The sequence below is a fragment of the Notamacropus eugenii genome, chromosome 1 (genome assembly GCF_028372415.1).
Source record: "Notamacropus eugenii isolate mMacEug1 chromosome 1, mMacEug1.pri_v2, whole genome shotgun sequence".
Taxonomy (NCBI): domain Eukaryota; kingdom Metazoa; phylum Chordata; class Mammalia; order Diprotodontia; family Macropodidae; genus Notamacropus; species Notamacropus eugenii.
This window is the reverse complement of record NC_092872.1, coordinates 520635032-520642322: the sequence shown is the minus strand read 5'-3', so window position 1 is coordinate 520642322 and position 7291 is coordinate 520635032.

The window sequence follows — 7291 nt, the reverse complement described above, 5'->3', positions numbered from 1 at the left end:
CCACTCTAAATCTGCCCTTAAAACTGTCCCCTATGGCCCTGGCCTTTTTATGAGACTGTCTGAGAAACTATAACTGAGCCTGGTTGGGAAAGAGTTGGGATTCCAGCAGTTGTCTTGCTGCCCTGAAAGGAGAGGCATGAGAGGCCTCAGGGGAGACACAACAGACTAGGGATCCCTGAGGTTCCCTCCATTTTTGAGGTTTTCACATGGAAATTTATTTGTTCTGAGTGACCCAAAGATGGGGGTGAAGAGAGGAGAGAGAGATAATGGGAGGCAGATTTCTGCTGAATAAAGGAAGGGCATCTTAGTCTGTTGTTGAATAACTGAAATGGGTTACCTTGTGAACTGGCATGTTGCATGTTAAACACCCATTAGGAGTGTTTTGGTCAGGGTTTTCACAAATGACTTCGTTCCCTTCCAACTCTGAGTTTCTAGGATAAATTAAGTGATGGTTAGTGTCAGCTAGTTTGGCAGTCTGTTTTTTATGAACTCTTTATGGGGCGTTTGCAGACAGCTCCATTCACCACACATTTCTCAAGAGCCTTAAAGGCCCCCAGATTAGACTCTGTTAGAGCCGTGAAGAATAAGCAACACTCTTGGATCAAAGTCAAAGACAATGCCCATGGTTTCGTGACTCCTAGGATACAACTGTATACTTTATAGACCCTTGGGTACTACTAGTTGAGGTCCTAGACAATGGAAGAGTGAAATGATAAAAGGTTGGCAATACTGAGGGTAGAATTAGAGATCATCAAATTCATTTCCCTCATTTTAGCAAAGAAGAATTAGACCCAGTGGGATTAAATGACTTGCCCATGGTCAAACAGAATTATTCATTAGTTAGAACCAAGCAATAGAATGAAGAGGTAGTATGATGATCCTAATCCCAGCCCTGCAACTGACCCTAAAAGTGACATTGGATGAGTTGTTTCCCACTCTCAGCCTTAGTTCCTCTGAAAAGTAAAAGGGTTGAATCTAATGATCTTTAAGACCCCTTCGAGTTCAAAATAAATCCTATGATATGGGTAGGTTTGGGGGTGTCTTTCCCTCCTATCTGTGCCTGTCATCTTTAGGTTGTTAGCAATCCAGCATAGCCCAATCCCGGTTCTACAGAAAATCTGATTTATAGCTAGAAGGGATCTTAGGAAATGATCTAATCTAGCTCCCTCATTTTACAGTCAAGCAAACAGCAGTCTACAGATGTTAAGTAACTTGCCCAAAGTCTCACGTAAAGGAGATAGGATTTATGACCGGTTCCTCCTCCAATTCAAAACCCAGTATTCTTTCTATTCATTTATACTGAGTTCATTCCTACATTTAGCACTGTGCCTGGCACATAGTAAGCACTAGTAAGAGACTGAGAATATCCCATGGAGAAACCTCAAAGGTTTTCCTTAGATACTTGCTTTAAAAAAATAGCATGCTGTCAGTTCATGCAACCAAAGGCATCTTCTGTTTGAAGAAACTTGTGTGGCCTTGGTATATCTGGAAACCTTCAGGATGGTCAGAGAGACATGGGATGGAAAGTTTCTAATGCTGAGTGAGATGGCCACAGTTCAGCTGTTATTACCCTCAGGAGATGCCCTGGCAAATAGAGGAGAAAAGAGGTGCTTGCTTAACAGTGTCAGAATTGAGGTAATTAATTACCTCAATCCTGCCCAGGAGGCAGCTAACCCTTTCCAGACAAAGTTCTTTCTCCATGTCTTGCAAGAATGGATCTTGGTTGGATTGCCAGACTGGGGCAAACAATCTCATTGGTACTGATAAGAAGGCCAGGCAGTATCCTCCCTCCTAGACAACCACTGTTGTCTCTAGAACTTGTATTCTCAAGAGAGGGTCATGGTATGCGTCAACTGGGATTCATCCAGAATTTTGCGTTTGTCCCATTTCATTTTTTATTTTCTTTGACTTAGTCTTACCGCCTTTTGTTCTACATCACGATAATTTTTAGATGTCTTCCTTTCCCCATCCCAGGTGAACCTTTCCTTGTACTGAAGAAGAAACACAACTAAAAACCAATCAGCACAATGACCACTGTTGACCACGTATGCAGCATCTCCTCCCCATAGTTTCCCCACCTCTTCCAGAAAATTATGTAGGGACCTTTCTTTATCTTTTCTCTAAAGCCATCATCCATTGTTATAATTACCTAGTGTTTAGCTTTGTTTTAATTTATTTTCACACATGCACGGACATATTTTGTCTATTGGTTTCTTGGTCCTGCTCACTTCAGTCAGTATCAGTTCTTACAAGTCTTCCTATGTTTCTTCGAATTCCTTATATTTATTGTGGTGTTTGTGTGGGGTTTTTTGAGGTGATTGGGGTTAAGTGACTTGCCTAGGGTCACACAACTAGGAAGTGTCTAAGGCCTGGGTTTGAACTAAGGTCCTCTTGACTAGAGGGCACATGCTGTATCCACTGCACCACCTAACTGCCCTATATTCATTATTTTTTACAGCTCATTGCTCCAGTGCTTTATGTACCACAACTTGTTTAGTCATTCCCCAGTTGTTTCTAGGTTTATGCTCAGCACAACAAAAGTGACTGCTATGGATGTTGTGGTATATATGGGACCTTTATTTCCCCTCCTTGCAGGATATGACCAGCAGTGGGTTCTTTCCATTGCATCTTGCTACTGCTTAATCCCTTATATTGAGAAGGCCTTTCAGCTTCAGAGGTAGGACTAAGTCATAGGCTACATTCAGAATTGCCGAAACTTTGTTAGTATTTTCTGAGCTACTGTTTGGATGGTGGGATGGATTCTTTCATCCCTAAAATGAAAAGATATAATTTGATTAGTACAGACAGCTGATTAAAGACATCTCTTGCTATGAGCAGGCTCCAGCCAAAGCCCACTCCTTAACCCTTAGGTTACTGCCTTTAACATGGGCCTCCTTGTTCCTTCACCTTTGTTGTTCTTAATGTTCTTTTCTCTAGGTGTCTCCTACTATCTGTGAGCAAAATACCTAACTTCTCAGACCTGTTTCCTCATCTGTAATATGAAGGATTTAGATGCGCTGGTCTCTAATGCCCTTCCAACTCTAAATCCTATGGTCTCTGTTTATGGAAAAGAGATCCCATGAGTGGAGGGCATTGCCTACTTAGTTGCATGATGCTGAGCAAGCCACTTCACCTAAGTCTTAGTTTCTGCATCTCTAAAATGGGGATAATAATCTTTATACCACTTACCTCAAAAGGAATGTGCTTGACAAGCTTTAAAGCTGCTATGGAGATGTGGGTTATTCTTATGGCCTGCCTTACATTGTTACTGTAAGGATCTGACAGTCTAATGTATGTGACTCACTTTGTAAGCTGTGAAACACTAAGTAAATGTCAGTGATTGTGATTTTGCAAGACTTGGGGCCGTTCCTCTGAATCTGGAGAAGTATCTGCAGAAGGGTCTCTCTGCTGTGCTCTCAGACACACCCCGTCTGTTTCAGACACTGTATCTAAATGTTAGCCATCGGTCGGGAACCTTTGGAGTTGGTAATAACACACATCCAAAGCAGGCAAATCAGTAAGAGAGTAGCTCCATTGTGTTTGTGGTGCCCTGGGAGTCCAACTTAAAGTAGGTCCTGTGTTGTGGGAGCAGCCTAGCTACTGAAAGGGAAACCAGAGAGAGAAACAATTGTGCCACTTGGCCTCAAGGTGCCTGCCCTGTGCCAGGGCCCTATCTCTTTCCCTCATTGGAGGGAGTTAACTCAGCAGAGAATGCAATTTTCAGGGCAGCTTCAGATTCCCAGGAGGCAGGTGGGAGGAGGTGGGAGAATGTCCCCTGATTAGCATTTTGATATCTGGGTAGAGACTGGCTAGGACTTGCCTAGACAGGCAAACTCCTGCAATCAGACAGGAGTTCAGCCTTCATGTACTGAACACCTCACTGAACCCTTGCTGTGGGATGCACAGGATGGGAGTCAAAGAAGTGTAGTGGGAAAAGCTCTGAGCTGGGATGCAGGAGACCGGGGTTGGAGACCAGGCTCTGGCATTTCCTAGCTGCGTGATCTTGGGTAAGTCACAGTACACCTTCTAAGCCTCACTCAGTGCCTTCATGAAATGAAAAGGCCAATTTTTTTTGTGCCATGGACCACCTGGCAGTCTGCAGTCTGATAAAGCTTATGAACCCTTTCTCAGAGTACTGTTTTTAAATACATGAGATTACAAAGGAAGCAAAAGGTTAGTAGAAATATATATATATGTATATATATTTTTTTCCATCCAAATTTATGCACCCCCTGAAATCTATCCATAGACTCAGACCCCTGGTCTAAGTGATGTCTAAGGTCCTTTCCAGCTCCAAATTTGGTGATCTTATGATACATTCATTATCTCCCTGAGCTTTTCTTCTATTAAATGAGGATGATAATATTTGCCCTCACTAGATGCTCATCAGATGGACATATTTTTGCAACATGTCATTTTGTCTCATTGTACTTGATTTCTTGGAGATATTTCAAATTCCCTTATATGACGTGTATTTGCCTCTGTCACTCCTACAACCAAGCTGTTCTCACACCTCTCTGGACAAACATACCCTTCCTTTGCCTTTATCTCCAATGTATTCCAAAACATCAGGAAAGAACACTCCTTTGTTGCTTTCCAGAATGTCCCTCCCCTCTCTGCTGGTCAGAATAGGCCTTCCTTGGTTCTTTGCCATCCCTTTCTCTCCTGTTCGGCTTTGATTACTCCCCATGACCAGTTGTCCTTCTGCTAAGGACACATGATCTCAGCCTGAGGAAAGAGCTTTCTGTGTTTCTCTGAAACAGCTAGATTTCTCTGTGTCTCTCCATGTCTCTCTGTCTCTGTCTTTCTATCATTCAAACTGATGAACCTATGCCTGGCTGCCCCACACCAGTGCTCAAAGGCTCCTGAATTAGAGGATGGATGCTTCTCTTCCTGATTTGGTTATTTTTATTTATGGCACCACTATTCTTGTCTTCCACATTCACACCCCTGGAGTTGCCCTCGACTGCCCCTACTCCTCACCTCTCATGTCCAATCAGTTGCCTAATATGATAGAATTCATCTGTATTCATCTTGCATATGTCCTTTCCTCTCCACTCCAACCCTTGTATAGGTATCCATAAGAACTATCCAGATTATTTCAATATCTTCCTAATGGCTTCTCCTACCTTCATTCTCTCCATACTGCTGTCAGAATAATCTTTCTCACAAATAGAAGAGTTATATTTCTCCTCTGTTCAGACATCTTCAGTGGTTCTCTATTGCCTTTGCCTAGCAGGTAGGCTTCTCCACCACAGGGGAATACCCTAGCTTTTCAGTTTTATTCTACTCACTCTTTGCTTCACCCAAACTGGCTTACCCTATGTCTTCCAAACACCCCTCCTGCCTTCATACTTTTGTGTCTTTGCTGTCATTGTTCCCTCTGCCTGGAATATCCTCCTCCTATTTGCCTGTTGAATCCTGCCCATCTTTCAAAACTTCAGCTCAAATGCTATGTTCTCAATGAAATTTTCACTTTTTTATCCTCCTGATTGATAATAATTTTCTCCCCCCAGACCTCATGTAGCAATCCCATTTTTGATGTTCTTATGGTATAATATTGTGAGTTACGTTTATCAGCTTTTGTGTCTTGTATCCCTATTAGGCTGTAAACTCCTGAGAGCAAGGATCAAAATTATCTAAACTGTAGATTTCCCCAATACCAGGGACAGTGCTCTGTACTGTTGAATGAAGGAATGAATGTTGAATGAAAGTATCACAGGATTTAGAACTGAAGGGTGACTTTAGAGATGATCTAGCCTAACTCCATTTTACAGATGAGAAAACTGAAGCCAGGAGAATGACATAATTTTCCCCATAATAGTCATGTGGGCACTAAGTTCTAACTTTGAAGCCAGTCCCCTTTCCCTACATCATAATGACAAATGAGTCACTTTGTCTCCTCTTTCTCATTGTGAGGGCTTACAGTCTTCCTTTTGACTCATTCCTTATATTTGGTTCTTCCAAATAAGACCAGGCCACCTTTCCAACCCTTGGAACATTGACAGCCTTCCTCAGGGAACCTTGGCATTTGGATAGCATGCCTGGTGCCAGAGTTACTAGGATTGGCTGAAGGCCTGCTGCCCCACACGAGGCTTTTCTTGGAGCTTTGAAATAAAGAGACCTAGAACCAGTTTCTAGGTTGGGTATTTGTAGACCTATCCCTGGTTGCTGATAGCCTTTCTTTTGTGCGAGCCAAGCTCAGCCCTGGAGAAATGAAAGCTAGTTTTACTGAGACATGCTTAGAAATGGAAAGCACTTGCTCCTTCTGAATAGTTTATTTGGGAGCTTTTAAAAGATTTCTAAGTATGAGCGACAATATCTGTATTCTTTCAACATGCAAAAGGCACAAGAAAATGAAAGGTGATGGGGAGGAGTGTGCAGTGCTATGGGAATATCTCCAGAGAAGTATGATGTGGGTGGTGTCTCTAGAAAAGTGATATGGAAATGTTTCCAAAGGAACATGTGAAACACATGAAGTGGGTGTTTTATCTGCAGAATAACACCTACCCAGGCAGAAGGAAAGGAATGAACTTTGTAGGAGAGGATGCCTCAGCAGGGTCAGAAGGTGGCCTGCAGTGTGGGAGAAGAGCAGACGCCCTTTGGCAGAGACTAGAAGCAACCATTTAGTCTTCTAGACAACAGGTGGAGGAAGACAGGCAAGGAGGAGTTGGGCCAAGAACAATATGGTACCTCATGATCTGCCTACTTCCAGGCACTGAGGCCAGAACCAACATTCTCAGAAAAGAATGGTAAATATAGAGCTAGAAAGGACCTTGGAGATCATAATGTCATTGAGTGAAAGCCACACTGAAGATGATGGGGAAACCATACCTAAAGGAATGGAGATAATGGATATTCTCATGAAACATCCCCGAGAAAGAATTAAACAGTATACAGCAGCCTTGGCAAAAATGGTGGTGATCTCAAATGTTGTGGAGGCCATGTTCAGAAGAAAGCTACCTTTAGAGGCCTCCTCTGTGGCCCATCTACATTGTTTTGGAGTTTCATCAGATTCCAGAGAAGTAAGTTCATCAATTCTGAGGAAATGACAGTTTGTGGTCTCAGAGCATCTAGACCCACCTGGATTCTGACTGGAAACAGTCCAGTTATTAACTGTTTTATCATTTGAAAATATCTCTCAGGGGGTAAGGGAAGGAAAGGTAGAGACCTGTCCTACCTCCCTACTACTAGCACCTCCCTGACTCAAGATCCCAGTGGTTAGAGATGCCCAGAACTCACACCTGAGATGGACCAATCTCTATAGTTCAGGCTCAAAAACTCAAATCAA